Source organism: Corylus avellana, chromosome 4, assembly GCF_965113065.1.
Source record: "Corylus avellana chromosome 4, dhCorAvel1.hap1.2, whole genome shotgun sequence".
Classification (NCBI taxonomy): Eukaryota; Viridiplantae; Streptophyta; class Magnoliopsida; order Fagales; family Betulaceae; genus Corylus; species Corylus avellana.
In genome coordinates, this window is record NC_142493.1 from 186,213 (window position 1) to 203,254 (window position 17,042).

A 17,042-nucleotide genomic window follows, 5' to 3' on the forward strand; every position below is an offset into this window, starting at 1 on the left:
CCGAATATAAGCAACACGACTTTTTTTTAAGCAAAAAAACCGATTTTTTTTTCCTATGTTTTCTTTTTCTTCTTTACAGACAAATTAACTCTTTAGCTAATTTTTTTTTTTTTTTTTTTTGTCTATTGGCCTCTACCCATACCAAACTCTGTCTCCGTCCCTGCCCACAATGCTAATTACTTGGCATTTCCAATCAACCAATTGATATGTCTCTATTAAATAAATAAATAAATTTAATGGTTAGTTGTAATTATTACATCAACATTGTGAGATAACTGTGGAATAAAAATGTGTTATGAAACATTACTCCAATGAAAAGATTTGGGCCAATTGTAAAGTTCTGTGGACAAACAAAATCGTCTGCCAATCCCAAACATAAACTATGGTTATACTTGTAGGCCCAAATGTTGCCATGCCCAACCAACGTTGTTAACTTGTTTTGAGCGTAGGGGGGCCTTGTGGCTACGAAGACGTGGTAAACCAAGGGTATGGCATGGACACAGCAGCAATAAGCTCAGTCTTGTTCAACAACGGGCAGAGTTGCGGTGCCTGCTACGAAATCAAATGTGTGAATGACCCTCAATGGTGCAAGTCAGGGCAGCCATCTCTCTTTGTTACGGCCACCAACCACTGCCCTCTAAACTACAATCTTGCTGGTGACAATGGGGGATGATGCAACCCACCCAACCCCCATTTCGATATTGCACAGCCTGTGTTCGCCAAAATTGCCGAGTACAAGGCTGGCGTTGTTCCAGTCCAATACCACAGGCTCATATCTTCTGCTTCCTTTCTCTGTACACTTACCGCATTTGTCTTACGAACTGAAATATAAATCAACCTTAATGATTAACAAACATATATATCATTGTGGCAAAGAAACAACAAAACGAAGAGATGTTAAACATGAAAGACTATAAGGGATTTAACATTTATGATTAACGACTCAGAGAAAACCATAGTCTCATATGCACTTTCACTCCAACCTAGAATCACTTAATTATAAAGCTTAGTGAGATTTAACACTTATGAGCTCATTAATAAACCATCCACGATCATCTTTCTAATGTGGGACTAGGATGTTATAATTAATATCTCCCCTTTAAATCTCTAATGTCCTTGTCATGGCCACATGGCATTACTAGCCCACGAGGTTGCTCTATTACTGTTAAAATATAAATTAAATGATTAAATTCGTCAATTTCTATTAGCTTAAGCTTCTAAGTGGGTGGTGAGCATTTAATATGGTATCAAACCGATCTCGAGTTTGAATATTGTCTCTATCATGTTGAAATATTTTCAAAATAAATATATATATAGATATTATTTTGTGTCTTGGGAATGTTTTAAATGGAAGGTTTTAAAGAGCATTGAATGAAAGTTATCTCACATTGGAAAGAATGAAGATTTTGTTGGCATTTATAAGTTCCAACAAATTTAAGCTGTTAAATGATCTATGTTAGGGTACACCCTAATGCATGTTACCGTACGGTGCGAAGCACCGGACGCACGCGTACGCGCGCGCGTGGCGTGGGCTGTAGGGCGCTAGTGGCGCCTTGATGGCGCACTTGGCACTTATCTTGGAGCGATCAGATCATGACCATTCATTTTTGGACGGTCAAGATCGTTCGATCTAGAGGTTTGATCTAAACCGTAGGATGCTTCTTAAGTAGATCCAATGGTTAGATCTACTGGATTGTTGATCTAACGATTGAGATTAAATAATTATTTAATCTAACGGTCAGATTTAAGTGCCAATTGGATTAACAGTTTACAGCAGTTTAATTTTCGAAATTCAAAACAGCAGTTTTATTTCGAAATTCAAAACAGTAGTTTTATCTTCGAAATTCAAAATAGCAGTTTTATTTTGAAATTCAAAATTATCTGATAATAGATAATTATCTATGACAATTCAATTCTCTTTAATACCCTTGTTTGAATTTTAAAATAAGCATTATCCTTTTATTTTTTGTCTCTGATTAGAATAGAAAGTCTAAGGGTATTTTCGGGTTTTAATTTCGTTTGTGCATAACGCAGTTAAAAACACAGAGGTTTCTGGGCTCCATTGTATCCTGGAGAAAAATTTGCTGTAAACCCTGTTGCATACCAATTCTGGTGGGGGCAAATATTTTCTTAAGGAAAGTGACGTTGTAACACACCTTTTTTGTTTTGTTTTTTTTCAAGGGAAAAAGAATGCTTTCATTAATTCGAAGAAATCGCATCAGCCATTACAATGTCCCCAACGCAGGGGGGTACCTCTGAAAGCCAGAGATGATTTACATTTTGAGATACGGCTAGTTTCGCAAGCCTATGCGCAACCTCATTTGCAGACCGACGGGCATGACAGATCTCCCATGAGCAAAATCCCTGCAGCAATTCTTTTGTTTCTTCCAACACAGGTCCATATCGAGCCCAACTACTTTCCTCTCGTTTCATAGCTTGCACTACTTCTAAAGAATCTCCCTCCAGAATGATCTTCGTAATACCCAGCTGGCCCAAAAGTAACACTGCTGTCCGCAAAGCCATGGATTCCGCCACACCTGGATCATAAATAAAGGCCTTCGTCATACATTTGGACGCTAGCACACCACCCATTGAATCACGAACCACCACTCCAACTCCCATCAACTTCTTTCCAGCATCTACTACCGCATCCCAGTTGACTTTCAAGGTTCCCCTAGGTGGCGGTTTCCATTTTTCTTCCTCTGTTCCACAGGTCACTTTTGGTTCCCCCTTTCCTCCTTCTGTAACCTGCTTATGGAATTCCATCTGATCGCAGGCAGCTTGAAACACCGTTTTCGAAGGAGAGAACTGGGCTTAAAAAACCACCCTATTCCTTCTCAGCCATATCTGTCGAGCAACACAGGCAACCAAATCAAAATCATCCCCCGTAAGTCTTTCACTTAACTTTTGAAGAATATGGCAGAAGGTATCCTCGTCACTGCTACTCTTGTGAATTTTAACATTGCCCTCCATCCATACATCACGCGCCGCCGGGCAGCTCCAAAGGACATGACCCACTGTCTCCTCTTCCATACAACAAATCGGGCACAAGGGATCCGTGGCTATTTTCCGCTTAAAAAGATTTCCTTTAGTAGGGAGGATGTTGTTACAGGCTTGCCAAATGAACAACGGAACCACACTTGGAGCAGAGATACACCAAATTCGTTTCCAGAAAGGTGCCAATTTATCCCCACTAGAACAACCACCTGCACCTCTATTGTATAAATCTATAGCCAAGTGATACACACTTTTGACCGAGAAGAGCCCATTCTTAGTACCAGACCATACCAGCCGATCTTGCTGAGTTTGTGGACAGATTGCTATACTGCAGATTTGATGTACTTCTTCATCCAAAAAGATCTCCTTAATAAGAGGAATGTTCCACCATTGCAGCTCCTGATCAATTAAAGCACTTACTCTTGCATTTTCAGATAAAATACGCACCGGTGATTGAATAGCATAGGTCGTTGGGGAAAATAACCATTTATCCCCCCAAATTTTAATCCCCTTTCCATTCCCTACTCGCCACACCAATCCTTCATTAAGCAAAGTCTTTGCATGCCAAATGCTCCTCCATACATATGAGGGCTTCTTGCTCAACGGGGTGTCTAGAAAAGTACCATTTTGGTGATATTTCTCCTTTAAAATTTTGGCCACAAAAGAGTCTGGATTTTGAGTTAATCGCCACCCTTGCTTTGCAAGCAAAGCAATATTAAAACATTCTAAGTCTCGGAAACCCATTCCTCCCTTTTCCTTAGCTTTCCTCATTTTCTCCCAACTCATCCAAGCCACCTTTTTGTCATTAGATTTATGCCCCCACCAAAACTTGGCCATCATCAAATTGATATCCTTACATAAAGTTTTGGGAAGCAGGAACACACTCATAGTGTATGTCGGGATCGCTTGCACAACTGCCTTCAATAAAACCTCCTTTCCGGCTTGCGAGAGAAATTTTTCTTTCCAACCGTGCATTTTTTCCCAGATCCACCCTTTAATTCCAGCCAAAGACGACACTTTTGATTTACCAATCAGTGCCGGCAGCCCCAAATATTTCTCATATCTTTGTGTGGAATTTATTTCCGCAACTGACATGATTTGTGTTCTAGCATCCATTGGAGTGTTACGGCTGAAGAACAGTGATGTCTTCCCCCTGTTTAACTTCTGGCCAGAGGCTTGTTCATAATCATTTAACACTTTTTGAATACAATACCATTCCACCATGTCCGCCTTGCAAAAAAGGAGACTGTCATCAGCAAAAAATAAATGATTCAACCGTGTTCCTCCTCGTGTCAAGGGCAATCCCGTAATTCCACCCGCCTGTTCCATCTTGTTGAGCCCTGTACTTAATCCTTCTGCACATAGGATAAAGAAGTACGGTGAAAGCGGATCCCCTTGTCTCAACCCACGAGAAGGGGTAATTTTCCTGTATGGCCTTCCATTAATCAAAATTGAATAATTCACCGTCTTCACACAGGTCATTAATAATTGCACCCATCTAGGTGCAAAACCAATCCTCTTCATTACAGCCTCCAGAAAACCCCACTCCACACGGTCATAGGCCTTACTCATATCCAATTTTAACACCATATAGCCCTCCTTGCCTTTTAACCGTGTATCCATCGTATGTAGGGCTTCAAAGGCAATAATCACATTATCCGTGATCAACCTTCCTGAGATAAAGGCGCTCTGATTAGGAGATATGATATCTCCCAATACCTTCTTCATACGGTTCGCAAGCACCTTTGCAATAAGCTTATAAGAGACATTGCATAAACTAATAGGCCGAAAGTCAATAATATGCAAAGGATTCTTTATTTTCGGTATCAATGCAATATAAGTTCCATTAATCTCATCAGTAAACATACCCTCATTCAAAAATTCAAGCACAGCACCACATACCTTAGATCGGAGAATATCCCACGATTTTTGGTAGAAGCATGCTGCAAATCCGTCTGGGCCAGGGGATTTCAAAGGGCCCATTTGAGCAAGAGCCACGTCTACTTCTTCCGCCACAAAACGACGCAAGAGCCACCCATTCATTTCGGGGGTAACCCGTGCTTCTAGCCCCTCCAAACATTCCTCCACACCCCTTAGACCAGTGGTATGAAAAAGCTGTTGATAATAATTGACAAAGGCTTGCCCAACATCGTCCTGTTCGGTCCATTCACGTCCCTCTTCATCACAAACCCGCTTAATAAAGTTAATCCTTCTTCAGTGACTGGCCCATGCATGGAAAAAGGGTGTATTTCTATCCCCTTTCTGATACCAGTGCTGTTTTGCTCTCTGCTTCCACTTGATGTCCTCATGTTCTAGGAGCTGATCAATATCTGCCTGTAACTTTTTGATTTCCTCCTAATCTTCAGGTCTGCCCCCCTGTTGCAATTGAGTCAACTGTTTGGTCTTGGTTTCTACTTTCTTTGCCACATTGCCATATTTTTGACGGCTCCAACTTTTAAGTCGGTTTTGACATTACTCCAAACAGCTTTGTACTTCCGTCATTCCTCCCCCATGCAAGACCGGACCAGCCCAAACCTGTTTTATTATATTTCCACAATCTGGGTCCAACCACCATTGGTCCTCAAATTTAAAGCCCTTTGCACCAGAATAGCTTCGGGGTTGTTTCTTTTCAAATTGGACCATTAGTGGATTGTGGTCAGATGCTCGTGCTGCAAATACGTAAACTTCTGCCTCTTCAAACCGTTGGCACCATTTACTATTAGCTACTGCTCTATCAAGACGTACTTGGGTCAAGACACCATCCGTACGCCTATTTGACCAAGTGAAACGTGGTCCTATGAAGCCAAGGTCCCCCAAATTACACACTTCCAAGGCTGACCGGAAATCTGCCATGAGGGTCTCACGTCGTCTAGCTTCGCCCGTCTTCTCTTCTTGATGGGTGATTTCAATGAAATCACCCACACACATCCATGCCTCCGGTAAGAAGGATTTCAAGTGCTGTAACAATGCCCACGACTCCTTCCGTTTTGAACTATCCGGGTTACCATAGAATCCGGTTAGTTTCCAAATAAAGCCATCTTCATTCCTCTTCTCAATGGCGTTAATATGCCTTCGTGAATAATTTTGTATTTCCACTTCATGCTCTTCCTTCCATAATAATGCTATTCCACCACTCCTTCCCACCGGGTCAACGGCAAATAATCCAACAAACCTAAGTTTGACCCTAATCCATTCCATTTTCTTTCTACTACAAATTGTTTCCATTAGAAACAATATGTTGGGTTTCTTTTCCCTAACCATGTGGCTAAGGTCACGAACTGTTTGAGGGTTCCCAAGCCCTCGGCAGTTCCAGCTAATGAGACTCATTGGGCATGGCGGGGCTATTCAACAGGCTAATGTACTTCTTTACTCCTCCTTCTCAATGAGTCTTTCCCGCCATGTACTTCTTTACTATTCAACAGGCTAATGTACTTCTTTACTATTCAACAGGCTAATGTACAGGCTAATGTACTTCTTTACTCTTCCTTCTCATCTTCGTCACCCCATGGCCTATATCATCCGTAGAACTTTTCCTCTTCTTCTCAACCATACCTGGCTGGGGATGATGTCTAGATTGTTGTGGAGCTCCCCTGGCTTTTTGTTTCCATTTTCTCACTGACCCCCCCTCCAGAGCTGACCTTTTTTCCTTTTCCTCTACCATCACCATTTCAGTTATTGTATTGACTACACCCTCCGTCTCTTTCCTATTAGGAACTGCCAAATAACTCTCCTCGTTCATCACCATTGTCCTTTGCACTGTCGTGCCATTCCCCTCCCCTTTTTCTGCTATAGGCGAGCGTGGCACTCCCCCAGGGCCCTGCACGACTTTCTGTTGCATGGGTGCATGCAGAAAATTACACAGGTCTTCATTCATAGCTTCCACGTGCCCACCGCCCTTCCTTCCTTCTCCACGAGGACACGAATCTGTAGTCAGATTCTCCTCCAGCTCAAGGAGCAAATCATCCAGCTGTTGCGCCGAAGAATCTGCCTCCTCATTAAATTTTTCAACACTCCTAGCCTCTTTATGGTAAGATTCGCTTTCTCCACCGTTTTCTCCAATTCCGTAACTGCCTCCACGACTAGGGTTTCCGCTACCAACGGGACTTCCCTTACGAGAATTATCGTTTCTCCAGGATGCTCCGTCAGTTGGGCGGGCCGCCCCGTGAACATGTTCGCCTCCTAATTCCCCACCCATTCTCCACCGTAGTTCCTTCGCCCTAAGCCATATACCCCACGGTTTTGGCCCCTCAGTTTCATGACGCCTCTGTGATTTCTTTACCGTGCATCCTTGCACCCCATGCAGGATACGGCCACAATCAAAACAACAATGAGGTAACCTCTCATATTTGAAAGTCACCCAATGATCTTTCCCTCCCAACGTTAATGCCCTACCTCGTTCCAGAGGGTTTCGTAAGTCGATATTCACCCGAATTCGCAAACACCTTCCCCACCCACTTCCATCACCGGTCACATCAACATCTTCTAGCTTTCCCAGAGATTCACCAATCTTCAAGCCGACTCCTTTGTTCATGCATATTAATGGCATGTCATGCACTTGAATCCAAAAGGGAGAGTGAGTGAAAGGCATCCGTGTCGGAGGAACATTTCCGTCGAACTCCTTCAGAATCAGAATTTGACGATCAAACGACCAAGGTCTCCCCTCCATCACCCGCTTCTTATCGTCAATGTCTTCTAACTCAAACACCCATACATTATCTTGGACTTCGTTAAACACAACAGTCCCTGAGATCCGCCAGATCCTCGAGAGAACAGTTTTAAAGGCCTCTTTGTTAACCTTTCGTGCATCACCAATTCTGCCCACTAGACATCGCTCGCCCTTCTCACGGTCCGCTGCAACCTCTCCTTCCAAGATTTTTATGCCTACCTTTTCCCCCCCTATGAGAGAAAACCTTCCGCACAGTGTCTCCAAGTCATCCCCCATCCTTCCCTACCTCCAAACTACCCCTTCACCCTGCCTAGAGTAAAAGACTATACCCCTTGCCCTAGTTTCCGCAGAGAGAGACTAGGCAGAGACGATAGTACTCCTGTATGACGTTGTAACACACCTTAGGAGCATTTTCGTTTTCTGTATTTTTCCCCTATTTGTATAACATATCATTTACCTCACATTTCAATTAAATATTTCATGTGTTAAGTTTCATTTATTAAAGGAGAATTCAATCCCAAACCTGAGAGAAAGTAATATAATATAAACTAAATAATTAAGTTCATACATTTCTATTAGCTTAAGCTTTAGGATGGGTGGTGATTTCACAAATACCATTTGGAATGACCAAGGAAAAACCCTAGTTAGCATTATCACTGAAAAATGACTAGTCAAATTGCAATTAATTGGAGTTTCCTAGAATTACTTATAAAGTCTAATTTCACATAGTAAGAAACCAATTTCATTTATAATCTACTCACTCGATGTGAGCTATTCATTCTCCCAATGTAGGACTAGTGTTTTACATATGACATCATATATAGCAAATAAAGCTCAAATTTCCTAAATTGGAAGATTTCTAAATGTTTGAAGAACTATATTTATATATACTGCGCAGCATTCCATGCAACAAGAAAGGTGGAATTCGATTCACCGTAACAGGGAATCCTTATTTCAACCTAGTGGCAGTATGGAATGTTGGGGGAGCTGGAGATGTGATAGGCTTGCAAGTGAAGGGTCATCGGAAGCTGAAATGGACAGCAATGAAGCGAAACTGGGGTCAGAAGTGGGAAACCAATGCAATGATGGCAGGGGAGTCATTGACCTTCAGGGTTAGAGCAAGTGATGGGAGATACTCAACCTCGTGGCACATTGCCCCCAAGAATTGGCAATTTGGTCAGACTTTCAAGGGCAAGAACTTCAAGTAGAATACGTTAAAGCTCATCATCAGCAGTTTTTCTTGTTTGATCACTTCTCCTTCTTGCTTGCTTAAAGTTTGCTGCATCGACTCTTAATTAAATGATTAAATTTATTTTTATCTATTTGTTTAAATTTTTGGATAAGGTGTGGTAATTGAAAATTAGTATAAGAACAAATGTTATGAATTTTATATTAAAATATAAATCAGTGAGCGAGGCTCACACAGTATATATATAATGTGTTATTTCAAACTTGGGTGGATTGTGAATCTTAAATCATCCAGTTTGAGAAAAGAGAGGACTATGGTAAGCCGGAATGGTGGGGTCTGGTATCCTGTTCAGGCCCAAATCATGGTTTCACTAATTGTGTTTGCTGGGAATAAAATGTGTTATAGATTTATTTGTCATGATACAAGAATCTGACTTGTTTTGCAAACTACGACAAGTTAAAAAGAAAATTTTGGACTTGTAAAAAGAAAAAAGCAATATACTTGCACCTTCTCACAAGATATATATGACTATATGTAGCTTAGAAGTTTAGAATTTATTACTTGCTGCCTATATATATATATATATGCGACTTAAATATTTTTTTCTTTTTCTCCTTTTCAACTCCAACTAAGTTACTTGGATAAAGTGATGGAATTCGGCCACTACTGCAAATCTTTAATTTGCTTTTTTCTCCTTGAAGTTGCTTGGCACAAATTAATGAGTGGAATTTTGCAAATGTAAATCTTTTACTTTTTCTTTTCTCTCGGAATTAAGTTGCTTAATTAGCACAAAAGGGTAGAATTCAGCAAATGAGAATCTGTTTGCTTTTTTCTCAATGAAGTTGCTTGGCGCAAAGTGGTGGAATTTGGCAAATGCAAATCTTTTGCTTTTTTTTTTTTTTTTTTTTTTTTCTTTTTCTCCTTGAAGTTGCTTGGCACAAAGGGGTGGGAATTCGGTCGGTACAAATCTTTTGCTTTTTTCTCCTTGAAGTGCCACGTAGGGGTACTGGAATTCAGAAAATATAGTTGTGTTCATGAATTTTGGCAATATATAGCAGGATAAGATATGAGATAGATATACCATGGAATTATCGGAAAGAAATAGAAATTATGAAACTAATTAATTTGAGAGTTGTCAATATATATGGCTCAACAAATCCAAAGGTATAATCTTTTCCTTGTAAAAAGCAAACGCCACGGTAATCGCATAAAATGAAGATATAAAAAAAAACGGAGAATGAAAGATAGAAATTGAAAATATAAATTTGGAGTTGTAAAAACAAAAAAGCAGTCAAAATCAGAATATGCTTGCACCTCCTCACAATATATGTGTATCTGCGTTGCTTACAAGTTTAGAATTTTATTACTTAATGCATATATACACAACTTGTTTTTTTTTTTTTTTTTTTTTTTTCTTTTTCTCTATGAAGTTGCTTTGGCATGCACAAAGTACTGGACTTTGGAAAATGCGAATCTTTTGCTTTGATCGCCTTGAAGCTTCTTGGGCATAAAGTAGTGGAGTTGGGGAAATGCAAAATATTTTGTGTTTATCACAAGCTGCCAAAAATCTTACCACCTAATTTGAGCTCCCTCTTGACGACCAAACACTTGCCACTCACCACTTACCACTCCGTTGTTTGCGCGTGCGAAAGCTAGAGATGGAGATTGAACCTTTCTTAAGAGAGATCTTGAGACTGCAAACGTTCTACCACACAAGCAGCGGGGGTTTCCATGCATTGAAGTTCTTAGAAAAGGTGAAAAATGATGGCAAGGAGGAACTTCTTTGTGAGGGCTGCAAGGAATCGATTGTACCGTATCTCGCTTTCAAATGCAGAGACTGCCGATTCCTCTTGCATGTATCATGCTTCGGAAGTACTCAGCTCTACGAGTCAACATTTTTTATTCATTTCAGTCGCAGGCATGAGCAGTTGATCTTCACAGAAGAGCTAAAGAATGATGGCGAGGGAGTTGTTTGCATGGTGTGCAAGGAGAAAGTAGAGGTCCCGGATACAAATGCTCTGCAGATGAATGCAACTTCCAGCTTCACAAATCATGCGCCCAGCTGCCCCGCGAGATGCTCCACCCCTCACACCCAAACCACATCGTTATTCTTCAGCGGCCAAGTTTATATTCCGGTAATTGTAATGCTTGTGGTAAAAGCTGTGGTACAAGCATATATCTTTTAGCATTGCGAGGAGTGCGATTTTGTAATTGACATCACATGTGCTACCCAGAGTCAAGTTAATAATACCGACGACTGCCAACACGCATTCCTCCCGTTCTTTAAGAAGATCCACTTCACTTGTGAGGCCTGTGGTCGGGAAGGCACAGACTTTGCCTCATTATGTACCATATGTCGACTCTTCATTCACTCCAAATGTGCTGGATTTCCACACACGGTGATAATTTCAAGACACAATCACACCCTCACTCTTACCTATTCCCTTCATCGTCGAGTCAAGGATTTTAACAAAGTAGTTTGTAAATTATGTGGTCAAAAGGTGAAGACAAAGTATGCAGCATTCTCTTGTCAGGAATGTGATTTTGTGACACATTTATATTGCGCAAAGGCATATAGATGGGAGTCGTCATTGCCTGAGAAATCTGTTGATGTTATGGAGAAGATCATCAACCCAAGTGATATACAACATTTTATTCATCCACATAATTTAATTCTTAGCCATGATGAAGTCCTGCATGATAAGCTGTGTGATGGTTGCATGCATTTTATAATCTCGGCCCCATTCTACAACTGTATGCAATGCAACTTCTTTCTTCAAACTACATGTGCTCAACTACCAAAAACCAAGAAACACATACTTCATCAACACACGCTCACCCTCCTCCCAGTGGCACCTTATCCTAGTGGAGGTTTCTTTTGTTTCGCTTGTGGCCATATTCGTCATGGCTTCATCTATAAATGTGACACGTGTACATATGATCTTGACGTTAAATGTTGTTCAATTCCAAAAACCCTGAAACATGATGGTCACCAACACTTACTCTTCCTTCCTGCAAGGTCTAATAAAAAGTGCAGTGCTTGTGATCACGATAATGGGCTACCCAAGGATGGGGTATTTGTATGCACTACTTGTGATTTCTCCTTGGGTTTTGAATGTGCAACACTTTCACTCATAGCTAGGCATAAATATGATGAACATTTTCTTGCACTCACCTACGTTGCTGAAGAAGATTCCAAAGAATATTATTGTCTAATTTGCGAAAAAGAGAGGGATCCGAAGCATTGGTTTTATTATTGTGCAAAATGTGACTTTCCTGCTCATCTCAAATGCGTTTTAGGAAAATATCCATACGTCAAGTTTGGAAGTATTTTCAAATATGATGAATACCACCAGCACCCTGTCACTTTGGTTCGAACGACTGAGTACTCCCCTCCATGTGATGCGTGTGGCGAGACATTCGACGGCATGGCCCTTGAGTGCACTCAATGCAAGTTCACCGTCCACGCTGTGAATTCCGAGTGTGTGCAAAAAATAAGTAATGAAGTGCTAAATCCATAACACTACATGGTTGTGTGGATAATGGCTACACGTACAAGTAAGTTTGGTTGTTGAGTCCAATAAAGCTAAGCAATTGAGATTGCTTTAGCTCGTTTAGTTTATCCCTTTAAGCTTGGGGTAGTTCAGTTGGGTCAGGAGTTTGTCTTGAAGTCTGATGAGAACAGTCATGAGTAGTTTTTAAGTTGAATTAGTCTTTTATTTCTACTGTTATTGTAATCTTTATTTCAAGAGTTAATAAAATAATCAGCCATTATTTTCCACACATAGGAGTCAATCTACATGGCAAAATTGAAGGAAAAAAATAATAATTACTAATCGTAAAAAAAAAACACACAAAAGAGAAAAACTATTTATACGGATCAATCGTAAAACAAATAAATAACAAAAGACTATACTTGGATCAAAATTTAACTGCCCCATCAATACATACTATCAATGCATGCAGAAATGTGCTTTCAACCAAGATGTTTGACTCCAATCTTGTTGCATTCACAAAGTCATAGTTCAGCTGAGGATGATATTATATTTCAAGGAATCTGGAACCCTGCCTTGCCTCAAAATCATGTCCAAGCATGCATATCACTTTGATTTCTTTTGTTTCTTCTTTTTCCGTTTTTCTTCTCTCGTCTCTAACCTTTCATCTAAACGTTTTGAATATCGTGCACGGATCTCTAGTAACTTTGATTTTGCATCTCCAAAGAGTTCATCAGAAATTGAAGCCCTCAGTTGCTGAAATATCAAATTGGAAAATCAACCTAGCTATGTCATTTATTTATTTCTTTTCATTTATATTTTAGACCAAGCAGCTCATTTTGAATACAATATATAGGCAAGAGACAATGAACAAATACACGAACCTTGACATGATCCATAGCTGCAAGGTTGAAACCAATTCTATCTTTGCATTCCTGACAGAAATTCAACCATCATCTTGTCGAGGATACATCTTAAGTTTCTCTGTTTTTCTTATCATATCATGCATAATAATACCGAATCAATATATATAAATATAATTAAACAATAACAAAAATCACCTCCCATCTCCACACTTATTGCATGTTAGTTATATGTACACCAGTTTTAGTGTTCTTGTTGCATATATCTTAAATGGCTATATAATGTTTTTTCTCCTTGTTTTGGCCGGGTGACCAGTTACATGTCAAGTTAGGAGTAAATTTAGTCAGTTAATAATAAAAAGTGATGAGAGGCTTTAATGTTTATTAAACCTTTGAAAGAAACCTTGACATCAAGATTAGTAAAGTAATGGTGTTAGTAACCATGCTGGAGTAGGGCAAGGCAAGAACAAACACTTGTTTACGATGGATTTCCTGTTTGGCTCAGTCTATGCATCAGACAAAACACCCATTTCTGGTTTCATTGTTGCTTCCTTGCGCTAGTATAGTTATACCCTACAGACAAACGACTACAAATTGGAACTTAATGAATTACATATTTTACACCAACAAAGATTGACCAAGACTGTGTAATATGGAGATTGGCAACCCCACAGACAAGTTTGTTCAAGCCCTTCACCTAACATGTGTAATAAAATGCAGATTAAACATATAATTTCTCATTGTATAAATACTAAAAACAACATTCACCTTGTAAAACTTTTTTGTACAAAACTCTAAGCCTATGATTACCTTGAGTGTTGCAGACAGCTTGTCCTTAAGAACTGTCAACATGGGTCTAGCAGCTGGGGTAGTTACCAACTGATTATGATGTGTCTGCAGTAGCACTGTAGAAGCCCTTCAAACAAGCTCAATCTGCAAAAGACTGCAATTATTTTCTTCTCTTTCTTTTCTCTCCATTTCCTTTACATAAAATAAATAAATAAAACCCCTCGAAAACAACACAATGTATGTTCTTTTCTTTCCTTCACCTTATTTTCTCTTGGCAAATTGGACATATATTTTTATTAGAACAAGTGATTCTCACGAGCATTTTTTAAAATGTCTAAAATCACATATATTTTGAACACATTAGTTTAGATTGAATTAGAGGAAATGGTCTTCTCTCTTACATAACGTAGGCATTTTTCCTCATTTTGAAAAGAGTAATACTACAAATCACATTTTTATCTCATAATTATCTCACAATGTTAACTTGCCATTTCTAATCAACCATTTAATCAGCTTTATTAAAAATAAATAAATTCAATGGTTAGTTGTAATTACTACATCAGCGTTCTGAAATAAAAATGTGTTATGTAACATTACTCGGATGAAAATATTTGGGCCAATTGTAAAATTCTATGGACAAACATAATCTTCTACCAACTCCCAAACATAAACTATATATAGCAGTAGCTAGGCCCAAATGTTGCCATGGCCGGCCAACGTTGTTAACTTGTTTTGAGAGTAGGGGGAGCTTGTGTGTGGCTACCAAGACGTGGTAAACCAAGGGTATGGCATGGACACAGCAGCAATAAGCTCAGTGGTTATTCAACAACGGGCAGAGTTGCGGTGCCTGCTACGAAATCAAATGTGTGAATGACCCTCAATGGTGCAAGTCAGGGCAGCCATCTCTCTTTGTTACGGCCACCAACCACTGCCCTCCAAAGTACAATCTTGCTGGTGAAAATGGGGGATGGTGCAACCCACCCAACCCCCATTTCGATATTGCACAGCCTGTGTTCGCCAAAATTGCCGAGTACAAGGCTGGCGTTGTTCCAGGCCAATACCGCAGGTTCATATATATCTTCTGCTTCCTTCTCTGTACACTTATCGCATTTGTTTTAGAAACTGAAATATAAACCAACCTTAATGATTAACAAACATATATATCATTGTGGCAAAGAAACAACAAAACGAAGAGACGTTCAACATGAAAGAATAGGGGATTTAACACTTATGATGAATGACTCAGACAAAGCGATAGTCTTATATATGTGCACTATCACTCCAACCTAAAATCACTTAATTATAAAGCTTAGTGAGATTTAATACTTATGAGCTCATTTATAAACCATCCACGATCATGTTTCTATTAGCTTAAGCTTTTAAAATGGGTAGTGATCGTTTAACATGGTATTAGACCGGTCTTGAATTTGAACATTGTCTCCATCATTTTTCTCATATTTCAATTAAATATTCAACATATTAGGCTTCATTTATTAAAGGAGAGTTCAAGTCCACATATGAGAGAAATTAATATAATATAAACTAAATAATTTAAGTTCATCCATTTCTATTAGCTTAAGCTTTAGGATGGGTGGTGATTTAATTAACAAATATCATTTGTAATTACCAAGGAAAAATGCTAGTTAGCATTATCACTAAAAAATGACTAGTCAAATTGTAATTGGAGCTTCTTAGAATTACTTATAATGCTTAATTTTACATAGTAAGAAACCAATATGAAACTTAATACTTATGATCTCATTTATAATCTACTCACTCGATGTGAGCTATTCATCCTCCCAATGTAGGACTGGTATGTTACATATGACATCATATATAGCAAATAAAGGTCAAATTTACTAAATTGGAAGATTTCTAAACGTTTGAAGAACTATATATATACACACACTGCGCAGGATTCCATGCTACAAAAAAGGTGGAATTCGATTCACTGTAACAGGGAATCCTTAATATTTCAACCTAGTGGCAGTATGGGATGTTGGGGGAGCTGGAGATGTGATAGGCTTGCAAGTGAAGGGTCATCGGAATTCGGAAGCTGAAATAGACAGCAATGAAGCGAAACTGGGGTCAGAAGCGGGAAACCAATGCCTTGATAGAAGGGGAGTCATTGACATTCAGAGTTAGAGCAAGCGATGGGAGATACTCAACCTCATGGCACATTGCCCCCAAGAATTGGCAATTTGGTCAGACTTTCGAGGGCTAGAACTTCAAGTAGAATACGTTAAAGCTCATCATCAGCAGTTTTTCTTGTTTCACTTCTCCTTCTTCTTCTTGCTTGCTTATTAATTAAATGATTAAATCTATTTCTTTAAGTTTTGGATAAGACGTGGTAATTGAAAATTAGTATAAGAACAAATGTTATGAATTCTATATTAAAATTTGAATGAGTGGGGCTTACGTACACAGTATATATAATGTGTTATTTTAAACTTGGGTGGATTGCAAATCTTAAAAATAATGATGTACTGGTATTCGGTTCAGGCCAAAATCATGGTTTCACTAATTGTGTTTGCAGCTGGTAATAAAATGTGTTGTGGATTTATTTGTCATGATACAAGAATCGGGCTTGTTTTACAAACTGCGACAAGTTTAAAAGAAAAAAACAAACAACATACATGAACCTCCTCACAATATATGCCTATATATATGGCTATATATGTAGCTCAGAAGTTTAGAATTTTGTTCCTAAAAGGTAGCTCAATCGGCTGAGAACCACGTTTCATGAAGCAGAGGTCACTAGTTTGAATTCTCCTAACTTTATATACAAAAATTACATATAATACCCTTAAAATTAAACAAATTATATATATATATATATATATATATATATCAGTACCAGTTTCAATAAAAAAAATCAAAAATGAAAATTAAAAAACCAAATAAAAATTAAAACAAAAAATATAAATATATTAAAATTGAAAAACACTTATAAATTAATATATAAAAAAGAAAAGCCAATAAAAAATATTTTTAAAAATATTAATTTATAAAAATAAAAATAGGGGGTGGCAGCCATCCCCTAT

At 38.9% G+C, this 17,042-nt stretch overlaps 1 long non-coding RNA gene and 3 pseudogenes across 1 annotated transcript; 3 read left to right on the plus strand and 1 right to left on the minus strand.

The window, feature by feature from the left end:
• The first annotated feature begins 442 nt into the window (after positions 1-442).
• LOC132177133 (expansin-A9-like) lies at positions 443-9,002 on the plus strand (annotated as a pseudogene).
• Positions 9,003-10,510: 1,508 nt separating this feature from the next.
• On the plus strand, positions 10,511-12,068 carry LOC132191580 (uncharacterized; annotated as a pseudogene).
• Positions 12,069-12,927: 859 nt separating this feature from the next.
• On the minus strand, positions 12,928-14,130 carry LOC148586054 (uncharacterized). Its single transcript, XR_015911834.1, has 3 exons — positions 14,020-14,130; positions 13,231-13,281; positions 12,928-13,102 (listed from the first exon to the last, which is right to left on the minus strand). It is a non-coding gene; the product is annotated as an uncharacterized LOC148586054 (long non-coding RNA).
• On the plus strand, positions 14,060-16,222 carry LOC148586055 (expansin-A9-like; annotated as a pseudogene).
• The last annotated feature ends 820 nt before the right edge of the window (positions 16,223-17,042 follow it).